The sequence below is a fragment of the Cibotium barometz genome, chromosome 9 (genome assembly GCF_041138505.1).
Source record: "Cibotium barometz isolate CiBa-2024 chromosome 9, ASM4113850v1, whole genome shotgun sequence".
Taxonomy (NCBI): Eukaryota; Viridiplantae; Streptophyta; class Polypodiopsida; order Cyatheales; family Cibotiaceae; genus Cibotium; species Cibotium barometz.
Window position 1 is genome coordinate 40,179,799 of NC_141054.1, and position 13,168 is coordinate 40,192,966.

Sequence of the window (13,168 nt, forward strand, 5' to 3'; positions counted from 1 at the left end):
CACTACCACGGAAGTTGGTGTGGTGCTCTATGTGCTCTATGTGCAGATTGAATCACACTACCACAGAATGTCCATAGTTAAAAGCAAGGCCACTACTATATTGTGCACATTGTGTCAAACTAGGGAATCATGACACTTCCATGTATAGATATCCCCAAGGTTCTAAACAGTTGCACAGCTGCCAGAACCTAGAGCTCCATTGGCCTTACCAGCACCACTTGTGCAAATCACTGTAGCTGTAGGACAACCCAACTCTTCCTATTTACATAGGGGGATGTTTCGGGTGCAAGACACTTCACCTCTACCACCACCTGTTCTACCACCACAACCACCACCAAGCTTAGTAACGGAATACTGGAGAAATTGAAGGTAAAGGAGGGAAGAGAAACATCTGGGCATGGGTATACCCATCTTTATCCCCATAGGAAATTGGTGTGGTGCTCTATATGCATATTGAATCACACCACCACTGAATGTTCATAGTTAAGAGCAGGGCCACTACTCTATTGTGCACATCGTGTCAAACTAGGGAATCATGACACTTCCATGTGTAAGTATCCAAGGTTTCAAATAGTTGAACAGTTGCCCAAACCTAGAGCTCCATTGGCCTTACTAGCACCACTTGTGCAAATTACTACAACTGCAGGACAGCCCAACTCTTCTTATTTACATAGGGGGATGTTTCGGGTTCAGGAAACTTCACCTCTACCACCGCTTGTTCTACCACCACAACCACCATAGGCTAAAATCAACCAAGTATTGATTGAAGAGCCATTAGAAGATATTGATATGGTGCGTGAAGTAGAACTTAGTGGTTGGAGAGTACTATGAGGAAGCTACGGAGATCGCACCAGAATTATATGTCCTATAGAATAACATGCCAGTACCTATGTTTCAAACCATGGTACACTAGAAGGGAAAGGACATAAACTCGAACATGAGGAGAGGACCGCTACAATGTTTTGGCCAGTGGGCCATCGAATCACTGAGTGTCAAAATAAGAATGTGGTTCATACGCACCAACCCCAACAATTGACTGCTCCAGCCAATGACATGCTAGTTCTTACTTGTACTAAATGTGGCATTGATCATTTGATCAAGGATTTTCCATACTGTGCAAGTGGTTTGACTTCTGCTTCTAACCAGGCCACCATCCGGACCGTTAGTGTGCAGCCTGGAAATATCACGCCACTTAATGTCCTGACACGAGCCCAGACCCAATTGGGGGACAAGGGAAAGAACCGAGCAGATGCGACCACTTCTAGAACTAGCCGGAGAAGAAGAGTGAAAAAAGTGGATAAGGCTGACACCAGGTTCACAATCCAAGATGGATCTGAAGAAGATACGATCGACACCGGATCCACCCAATCGAGAGAAGAAGAAGGGGATCAAGCGGTCAATTAAAAAGAGCTTGACCTAGTAGTGCAAGGGGAAAGACCATTAACCCCTAAAGGAGTCGAGGAGTACCCAAATGTCAAAGAGGAGATAAGGAAGCTCGAAGACGCCAAGGCCTTAGTGGAAGAATGTCAATGAATTCATGAAGCCAAAGCTAAGGGCTAATCAGGTCAGGGATACAATGAATCCAAGAAACGAGCCAACAAGGGAAAGAGAATTGGACGTACCTACTCCAATTCCAGAGAGACGGAAGAGGGATCTCAAGGGAATACAATGTCAAGAATGTTTGAGGAAGATGCGTAGGATGAGTCGATCCATTCCTTCCCTTGGGATGGATATGAGTCACACACATGGAAGGAATCCTCAATTGTTGCCCAGAGAACCCAGAGACATAGGAAGCCTCAATTGCCATAGAATCCAGAGACATAGGAAGCCTCGCAATTATAGTGTCCATGTCTGTGCAAATGCCATTGGGACAATTGCTATGCAGTTCACCAACACTATGGGCAGACATAAAGGACTGGGTAGAAGGCGGATTAAGGCCACCCGACACTACAATGGATGTTCTGTCACCTTTGGCAGAAAGAACCCTAAAACACACAAAGGAAAGAACAACCAGAGTTGTCAAGATACCAATTAATCAATTGGGATGTTATTACGAAAGTGACGACACTAATGCTACAATCTTGATTCATCATAACGGGTACCAGGCGCACTGGCTATCCTGGATGGGGCAGGGGTTAGCATCATCACAAAACGGTGTTGGGAAAATTGGGGAAAACCCGATCTAAAAAGAGCGGATCTAATCGTTAAAATTGCAAACGGAACATCTTCAAGACCCATTAGGCTTTTGGAGAATGTAAAACTCAAACTCTTTACGTGTTTCGCTACCATCATACATTTGTAGTAATGGACTTCCTGCACCAACCAGACTCATATGATATAATATTGGGGAGACCCTTCATGAGGGAATCCAAATTGGTGCACGATTGGGCATTAGATCATGTGTATGTGCGTAGGGATTTGTAAATTTTAAAGATAGATTTGAGAACGTGGAGACCACACCCCATGGAAGGGCACCTGTTCGGTAATGATTTGGTCACAACTAAGCGGACAACATCCGTACAAATATGCCAGCCCATGGTGGAAAATTTCAAAGAGGAAGAGGAAATGGAAATGTATGCATCACTTCCTCCAGATTTCAGTGAAAAATGGATGCGTGTGCTAGCTACCATAGATGTGATGCAGCCCAGAGGGACCCAATATGTGGAATCTGGACGAACTGTTCCCACTACCTTTGTCTATATGGTCAATTGGTAAAACATTGATGAAGAATCAGAAGAGGCAGCTTCTAGCATAGAAGGGACTGGATCACAAGTCCGTACCAGTGCTCAATGCCTCAAAAGATGGCGAAAATAGAAACGATATATTGCTCGACGAAATGTCCTATTACGAAGAAAACCCACGGATGCCTAGTGGGGCTGAGATACCCCAAAGCCACTAAGGTACACGATGAGTTTTCTAAGGATTGGGGTGAGAAATTGAGTAAGATATCACTTGAAGGGAAACATAAGGAGAAAGTCATCCTTCACCAAGAGCCAGAAACACCTAAGGTTACGAAAGCTGGGTGTAAAAAACGGAACAAAGCTTTGGCAGCAGAAGCCAAGTGAGAGGCTAGGAAAGTCATGGCTAAAACAAAAAGTGAGAATGAGGATAAACCAGACTTACTTTGAGTACCAAACCACTTCAAAGCCTATATTATTGATGAACGGAAAGTGGTTCGACTGATGGCAAAAAGGGTTAAGAAAGATGGGTTGTCCACATCATACAATGGCCCTGCTGAAGTCAAGGAAGTTGATATTGCAGGACCAGGGGAGGAAGCCAAACTTGTTTATATTGCTAAGGACTTGACTTTGGTTGAAGAAAATGAGCTCGTTACACTCCTTAAGGAATTTAATGATTATTTTGCTTGGAACTACAAGGAGATGAAGGGTGTACCACCGAGGTGGTGCAACATACAATCCCAATCATGGAAGAATCAAGGCCAACCAGGCAGAAACCATACGAAATGAATCCTAAAGATGAAGCAATTGTAAAGGAGGAAATAGATAAACTCATTGCCTACGGATTTTATCTATGAGATAGAACATACAGATTGGTTGTCACCAATTGTAATAGTGCCAAAAAAAATGGGAAACTTAGGGTATGTGTCAATCTTAAAAAGGTCAACGCAACTACTAGGAAAGACCATTATCCATTGCCCTATACGGAACATGTTTTGGAGAGAGAGTGCTAGTGAAGAAGCTTACAACTTCTTAGACAGATTTTTAAGCTATAATCAGGTGTCTATAGCACTAGAAGACCAGCATAAGATAGCTTTCAATACAATGTGGGGGACGTTTACATACATAGTCATGTCTTTCGGTCTCACCAATGCCCTAGAAACATTCTAACGATTGATGTGCACAGCCTTCAAAGACTACTGCCCCAGCAGAAGTGGTTGGAGGTATTCATTGATGATTTGTGTGCATACTCTTGATGGGCAGACCATCTGGCTTGCTTAAGGAAGGTGTTTGAGCGATGTTGATTATATTGTATATCCCTAAATCCTTTAAAGTGTCAATTTTGGGTCAAACATGGTGTGATATTGGGACACATTGTCTCAAAGAACGGTATATCCATGGATGACAGCAAGGTCAAGTTGCCACCACCCACTAATTACAAAGATGTGCAAAGATTTATGGGCCACGTTAGGTATTACAGTTGCTTCATAATCTTCTATGTTGAAATTGCTAGGCCATTGTACAAGCTACTCATTGTCTTTGAATGGACTGAAGAATGCTAGGAATCATATGATTGATTGAAGCAGGCATTGGCTAGCACGCCAATTCTAAAATGCCCCAATTGGGACCTCATATTTCATGTGCATATTGATGCATCAAACCTTTCTATTGGATGCGTACTAGCACAGCCTGACGAGTTCAAATTGGACTATCCAATCTACTTCGCTAGTCGTCAATTGAATGATGCAGAGGTGAATTACACCACCATAGAGCGAGAAGGGTTGTCCATGGTTTACGCAGTCAAGAAGTATCGACATTACCTATTGGCCAACAAATTCGTATTCTTCGTGGACCATTAGGCCTTATTATACTTGGTAAACAAGCCTTGCACCACAGGAAGAATCACACGCTAGTTGCTATTACTAATGGAATTCAACTTTACAGTTACGGCAAGGAAAGGGACACAACATGTGTTGGCCGATCATATGTCAAGAATTCCGAATGGGGAACTAGCAACTGGTGTTGATGATGACCTCCCTGATGCTTGTTTGTTCAAACTGGACATGGTGCCTGAATGGAGCAAGGAGATATTGGATTATCTAGCTTATGGTTTTTTGGCAAGAAACACCCTCGAACAAAGATAAAATGCAGAGGCTTATCAAGCTTGTTTCACATTTCATTAATGAGGTGATTGATCATTTACTTCGTGAGGTGTTGGTTAGAATTGAGACAATTGAAGGCATACAGATGGAGGGTTACGTCAATGGGAGCAAACTTAAAAAATATTTTGGACCATTAGTCCTAAAAGCAGCTCGCAAAGGAAAAAATCCAGCAAGCTCAAGAAGAGGGCAAGGCAAGGGTGACCAAAGCCAAACAAATACTCTAGAAGAGAATGTTGCACATGAACATGGCCTCATTAACTCTTCTAGACGAAGAGGAACTGAACATTGATCTAGCACACGACTTACGCTGGAACTCCATTAGGAGAAATATGGACTCTCCATTTTGCCCCTTAAGGGGTTTCCCTCACTTCTCTCTCTCTAGAAAAAGATTCTAAAATAATGTTATAATATTAGCTCTTGTAGAATCAAAGAGATTTCTTTATATTGTTTTTAAAAGAGATTCATCTATTATTTTATTGTAGTCATTAGGGAAAAAGGGAGCTCATTTTGGGGCCCTGTAAGAAATTCACTATTTTTTGATTTATTTCTCTCCTAAAAGATCTCAAAAATAATAAAATATGGAAACGTGGCTCAGAACTGTCAGTAAGGACCACTGAACTGTCAGTTCAAAAAAGAATAAGATAATCTTTTGTCTAACTAACACGATTTTGCATTAAATATCTCCTTAATTTTTTTTGTTTCTCGAAGATTTCGCATCTCTTTTGACGACGTGTGCAGGCCTCTCATAAAGAATCCATCACTGAACTTAATGATTGTATGGATATCGCCACACTTCCACAATTCATGTTACAAAAAGACTATGAGATTGACAAGCCAACTTTGCAACCTCAGAAGCACAAAAAATGGCCGATACTAGTGAGTTACAATCTCAGAAGAAGCGATTATACCATCTTCACATCGACTTAGAAGAACAATATGCTCCAGCACAAAAAAGACGAAAGGATACGGTGCTAAATGCTCAACAATGGGAAAATATGAGAAGAGAAGGGCTCCAACATATTGACTTATGGTGTGATGGAAGTATATATCCAAAATGTCTAGTAAAAAACTCTACACCTCCATTTGTCAATCCAACCACACTACTGAGGTTTGCGGGCGATGGACAAAATGGACTTCTTGGTTATATTTTAGCACAGTCTGCATTTGCAGAAACATATAAAACAATGTACCTACAAGAAAAGGGAGCCAGGATTCAAGAGATAGCTATTCGTGCAAAATTGGAGCAGCAGAGATTGAGGAGCATTCAAAGAGTAAAAAAGAGTTAACAAGATCAAGAAGGAAGAGAACCATGCTTGGAGACAGACAACGAAGCAGGAAGATTAAAAACATTGCAAATTTGAAGGCTGGGACTGGTGGATGCAAGCGAAGAATTCAGGAAGCAAGGTTAGTTTGTAATTTTTAATTTTTTATACTCAAAAATGCTCTCAAATGACTATATCTATTTTGTCCATTAATGCAAAACAGGATTGGAAGTGTTGAATAATATAGGCATATTGTGTTGTTACTATATTGTTACTATAGGAAACTATTGGAGCCTGCAAAAGAAAATATGGATGCCAACCTTCTTTCAGTTAAACAAATGAAAGGATTGCTTTCTTGTGGTGTAGCAAAAGGTTTGATTGAAGAAAAAAAATACAAAACAATCAAACGCAATGTTGTAGAGGACTTTATATCCAATAATCAAGTTGATGGTACTACAATCCAAGAGGCTCTTGATGTTAGTGGAGTTAGCAGGAAGGGTTATGGTTCGATTTTCCATGCGATATCCTCAACTTTGAGAGATCAAAGGATTAAACGAGTTTTACTGCCAAATCCAGCAACAGTGTGGAAGATAAGAGGTCATTTGAATGAAAGTATAGATGAGTTTATTGGACCATATATCCATATTGAAGAAATATTTCATGGTGCTAAAGGAACCACTGTGTATGACCCTTGGAACAATATATTTGTAGATCTACAACAACTTCAAAGAAGAATGGTCGAGTTTTATGGAATAACATTTGAAGAGTGCAAAGGCATTTTGAAATTTGTTATCAAACTGGATGAGTGTGAGGTTGTAAAGGAAAAGAAAATGGAAAGAATTACTATCACATTGATGAATGGAGCACTTGATACATCATTGAATGAAGCGAGTTCGAAGTATTTTAGTGTGCAGTCGGAGAAACACATATGGTGGTTGGGCTCATTCTAGGTATGATCATTTTTTATTTCGTACTTGATTTTAGTCAATGTTTTCAAATCTTTTATAGTAAGACTTTTGTTTTGTATAATCACAGGTAAAGACAAAAGACCATGAAACACTAGTTTGGGTGTTTCACCACACGAAAATACTAAGAATAATTAAAAGACAAGTGCAAGGAGAGAATCTCCATGTTGCAGGAAAAGGTGATTTTCAAGTAGAGTGGCATATGGCGGGGGATCTTAAAACACTTAAGTGCATGTATAACGTTAGTAAAGGAGGTAACTCAAAGTCTCCTTGTCTTTACTGCAAAGAATCAGCTCAAGTAATGGATTCCAAATGGTGGAAGAGAGCACCTAATAGAGATAAAGTTGACCCTGACTTCAAGGCCATTCTTGACATTCCACTATGTAATGTTCACATATGCACATTGCATGCTCTATGTCGAATTATTGAGAAATTGGTATTTTTGTATATTGGATTTTCTTGGAAACTCCGTCCCGAAAGAAATAGAAAGGATGCTCTTCATGCATTGGAAAAAGTGTTATCCGATATAGGTCTGCATGGAGGTGATGTTCATATCACAAAGGATTTTAAAAAGTCTACCAATGGCAAGGAGGTACCAATCAAGCCCTCTATTGGTGGTGTTAAGGCAAGAAGATTCTTGTCTCGACCCAAACACAATAGTAAGCAAGTAAGGCAAGGTAGAACACTTTCAAGGATTAGTTGTGGATTGTGGAAGCAAGTCCATAATGCCGTGAAAGATCATGAGGCAGATGGGGAAGCACGAAATGTAAAGGCAGAGGTGTGGAGGTCTCTTGATCAACTCTTCATATTCTGTGACAATGTAACATGGACAAAGAGTGATTACAAGAACTTTGAAGAGGCAATTAAACATTTTGGGAAGTCAATGAAAGATGCATGGACAGCCTGCAATATAACTCACTACATGGTAAAGTGATGTCTTCTTCTTTTACTTAAGTGTGATCCTCTTTTCTTTTATAACTTACTATGCATTCTTATGTCTTTGTGAAAACAGCATATCATCTACAACCACCTTCCCTATTTTGTCAAAAAGTATGGATGCCCAGCAATTTGGTCTACCCAAGGCATGGAGAAGTCTCACTACATGGCACGTAATGCATTTTTCAGACACACACAACACTATGGAGGGAGTCAAAAGGCAAATAGTCTGAAGAAAGTCTTCCAATGGTTTTACCGAGGCATTCTACAAAGGCTGCATGCTAAAAGAAAAGTTGCTAGTTCCAAAGTCAAGCTTGCTTTTATTCTAGCCCAAAAGCAAAGACGAAGACAAACTTTGGACAATTCAATGGCAGCAGAGAGACATAGATAGTGGAGGGATTCGAAGATATTTAGAAACCATAAATGGACAAGTAAACATGAATATCAGTTTGTAACTTATTGGTGTTATGTCCATATGTTTTCAAACTCAATCAATAGATTTCTATTCTGTGGAATAAGTGACTCTTGGTGTTATGCCTATATGTTTTGAGACTCCATCAAAAGTATTTCTTTTGTGAAACATGTGATCTATATTAACAAGCATCAATACATCCATATATTAACACACAAAAAATTCAATCAATACTACTTAATTATGCTGATCCTTACCAATAAAGTACTGAGTGTCAAACGCTTTTAGAAGCTACTGAGTGTGGGAAGAGTACTGAAGTGTCGTACGGTGATGGGACAAATGCAAAAGGGTACTGATCGTCCGTACGGACAAGAAACTGATGAGGATCAAAGACTTTGTACAAATCAGTTCAACTTCAACATAATGTTTGTGCTATATTTGATGACTAAATCCTATTACTCCCAAGGCTTGCGAGTCGGAACTCTCTTTTTGAACTTGATTGGACTCTTTTTCTTCCTTATTGGCTTGATGTCGACTTTCTGTTTATCAATGCTTGCCTCTGTTGCTTGTCTGAGAGGGGTATCCTTGTCTTCAGCTATCTCCACGTGTTCTTCTTCTTGGATTGTGTGGCTTGATGTAATCATGGGTGGCTCTCAAAACCTTATGAGCTTGTGTTTTCCATAGCCCTCTAGACATTTGGGCTCCTTAACACCACATGCTAATGCACAAGAAGTGTAAGACAAAAAGTAAGAGGCCCTAGAGACCTGCTTATTCACATAATCCCCAAATATATCTATGCACCACATGCTAATGCATAAGAAGTGTAAGACAAAAAGTAAGAGGCCCTAGAGGCCTGCTTATTTGGGCTCCTTAACACCACATGCTAATGCATAAGAAGTGTAAGACAAAAAGTAAGAGGCCCTAGAGGCCTGCTTATTCACATAATCCCCAAATATTATTTGGGCTCCTTAACACCACATGCTAATGCATAAGAAACAAAAGACAAAAAGTAAGAGGCCCTAGAGGCCTGCTTATTCACATAATCCCCAAATATATCTATGTTTAGAGGCCATAGCCCTCTAGACATTTGGGCTCCTTAACACCACATGCTAATGCATAAGAAGTGTAAGACAAAAAGTAAGAGGTTCACATAATCCCCAAATATATCTATGGCGGACAACCTCTCTATTAAAATGATCTTTTCCTTTTGCCATGGAAGATCATGTCCACCTAAAACCCTAGATAAACATTTAAAGAAGTAAACAATGGCTTCTCCATTGTTGCTCAACTGCCTATGGTAAATCAAGATCTTAGCACTGCCTAGATCATGAATATAATGAGCTAGGCTTGACATTTTGCCAAACCCAACCGGCCTGCTTCCACTTGTTCTCTGGAGGAATGTGTCATCCTCAATTTGTAGCTGCCATGTATCAAAAGATTGGAGTGAGACAATAATACATAACTACAAAACATTTAAACACAAGATAAAGTATTTGATTTGAAGTAATAATATCATACCTTCTCATTTTCATCAGCAACAAGAAGTTCATCTTTCCAAAGATTTATTCCTCTCCCCTCCAGTTCAGCCTCTTCTTTAAGTTTTTCCTTATGAAGTGCTGAGAGATTCATAGCTTCCTGGGTGAGCTGGAAGGCAGCTTCATCTGGCTCTTGGAAATTTTCAGCCTCTTTGAAACAAATAGTAAGGGCCTCTGCAGGATCAAAAGTTGTTTCCAAAGCTAGCAGTGAATGGTCATCCTCTATGCCAACCTCCTTGTCAAGCCTTGAAGCCTGGGCAATAAGGGAAATGGCATAGTCCTCCCTCAAATTGAACATACACTCTATATCATGGAGGAAAACATAATCTTTACCACCAATCAAGACACCTGGAAGCATGGGCACTGCATAGTTGCTGCTCTGAACATCAAAATCTTCAACTGGCTGTGCTGCCCTAAGAGTTTCAGTCCTCAGTTGAACAAGGTCAAGAGCAGCCACTTGCAGCCCCTCATCCTCGAGGTTGATATCTTCTTCCTGCTCTGCCATATCTGTTGCCATAGGAATATCCTCTTTTACCTCCGCTACAGATATATCTTCTTCCTGCTCTGCCATATCTGTTGCCATAGGAATATCCTCTTTTACCTCCGCTACAGATATATCTTCTTCTTCAGTCTCCTGCCCTTGCTCTTCTAGAGATTGCTGTTGAAAGAGAATGTACATAAGGAATGCCATGTTTTCCTCAAGCACTCTACACTTTCTGGTGTGCAAGTTACAGCTGAATTTATATTCCTCAGGCAGGCTGTCAAACCTTCTATTCACATGGTACCTCAGCCTGTCAATGGAGACAATATGATTTAAATGCACAAAAACCTTTTCACCTTCCACAATCCTTCCTGCCTCTGTCAGTTGTTTGAAGGTATCCCAATGGTCTGAAAGAAAATCTCTGTGATGGTCCAAAAGAGAGCTCATAGTGAACTCCCTGTTGAAAATACTGTGGTATATGTGGAAGTTCCTCTGAGCCTTGCACTTGTGAAGAAAGTCAAATAGGAGCAAATTTGGAGATTTATCCTCTTCTGGTTCCCTTTGTTTTGAAAGGGAAGACTCACCTTTCCGCTCTAGTCTCTTGCTTTTGCCTGAACCAAAATTTATATAACATGAATTCTATATGCTGACATATGCAATCAGATAATGTATAGGATATCACCAAACAACTCTCTTCATGAGCACACATGAATCACCTGGTGATTGCTGTGGTCTGAGTATAGCAGCAGAAAAGTCCAGCTTCCTCTTGAAAGGAGGGGCCTGAGAATCAACTGTTCGTGAGCTCACTGTAGTTTTGATACATCAACAGCAACCCTCGGTCGATTTCCTCCATGGAAGACGGTCGCTTGCTATTTTGACGTTGGTTTGACAACTCCGTCTCTGTCCCAAAGCTGACGTGAGTGACCAGTCATCGTTCTTGTTTGCTTTTGAGAACGAGGGAGCCGCGAGCTTGTGGATTAAGTTGCTAAGATGTCTGCAGTGTTGTAGGCATCTGCTTCAGTGTTGTAGGTGATCATTAACGGCATGCATCATATTCTTCTTCTTTCCTTTGCTTTGTGAAGGGGGCCGCCATGGAGATGGACAGCACAGGCTCATCCTTAGAGAGCTCCATTTCCTTCATCACGATCACTTTTTTATTCTTCTTTTCCATCTCCTTCTACTTCTTGTCGCGCTCGAGCAGAGCACCCGCCACCTTCATGGGCAGTCCCGGAGAGCCCCAAATGGCTGTTATTGATTTTTAAATTTTTTAAATTTTCTCTACTTCAGATCTACCCGATTCTCGATGTGGCTTGGTGATTTAGGTGACCTTTGACAACCTGCATGGGCTTTTCTCTATTGATCTCTTCTGCACAGTACTTAAGCATGATTCTCTCTTCCTTTCGGCACAGTACTTAAGCATTCCCTGTATCTCTTTCCGAATAGTAGGCTCTCAACTCCCTTTCTCTCTCTCTCTCTCTCTCTCTCTCTCTCTCATCTTGAGACCAACTCCTTTGTTGCCAGTGTAGCAACGAAGCACCCTCCCGCCCCACTTTGATTTTTGTGTTGCAGCAATCACTCCTTCTTGCAAGCTTTGAGACTAGTCTTCTCCCGGGGGATGCACCAAAAATGTAGTCCCTTCAAGCACTCACAAAACCAAGCTCAAGGCATGCAAAGTATATGCATTGGGGTGTCGCATAGACTCAAAAATCACCAAGAATGCTCTCTCAACCAAGAAAACCAGCCTTATACACTCTCAACAATCGAGAGAAATAATAAAAATCATCATCTTCATCACTCTCCTCCTCCATTGATAAAACAAAAGCACAAGAGGTAGAGCTTGTTGCAAGAACCCACGAGAGAGAGAGGGGTATTAACATCGGTCGAATGCAACACGAGGGCATATACCACCAATGGTGGGACTTGAACTCGGGTGGATCATGGCCTTTACAGGAGAGAGAGAGAAAAGAATCGTATGCATGGGAGCGATAAAGGGAAGAGGAAGTTGCAATAACCACCTCCCCCAAATCACACGACTCCCCAACTCCCCTTTTTGCATTTCTTGAAAAAGTTTGTCCTTACATGCATTTTAAAACCTTAGCATATAAAATCCTCTATCAAGAATTCGATTTGTCCTTTTTAACTTTCATAAACTATAGTCCTATGCCTCAAAATAAAATAAGAGAGCAAACATTTCATGCATTGGCTTAGATGTATTGTGGACCCACTATAGAGCCAAATATTTACATCATCAAAAATATGGCAATGAGTACAATGAGATGACATAACTGCCATAAAAAATGTTGGGATTAGGATTAGGCTTTCAACAATGCATACACACAAGATAGAGAAGCTTGAGATCACACAAAATCACTAGAATAGAATGAACAAATGTGTGCCAGATACATAAGATAAGTACACACCCCAAAATGAGTAGATAAGAGGGTGTACATATACAGCACGGGGAAAAAACCTCCTAGTGAGGGAAAATACCCCGGCGGTCCTAAGTGTGTTCACACACATCCCTACCATATAATGCTACAAATCCTCTCTGGAGGAGTGATGATGTGAACATGTACATGGTATGGCCGATCAATCCTGAAAAGGTAGTAAGCCCAAAGCTTTACGAAAAGCTTTGAACTTTTCACGAGGAAGAGCCTTCGTGAATAAATCTGCCATGATGTTGTCATGTGTAGGCACATAGATTAGGCTGATCTGTGCTACAGAGACTCTTTCCCCC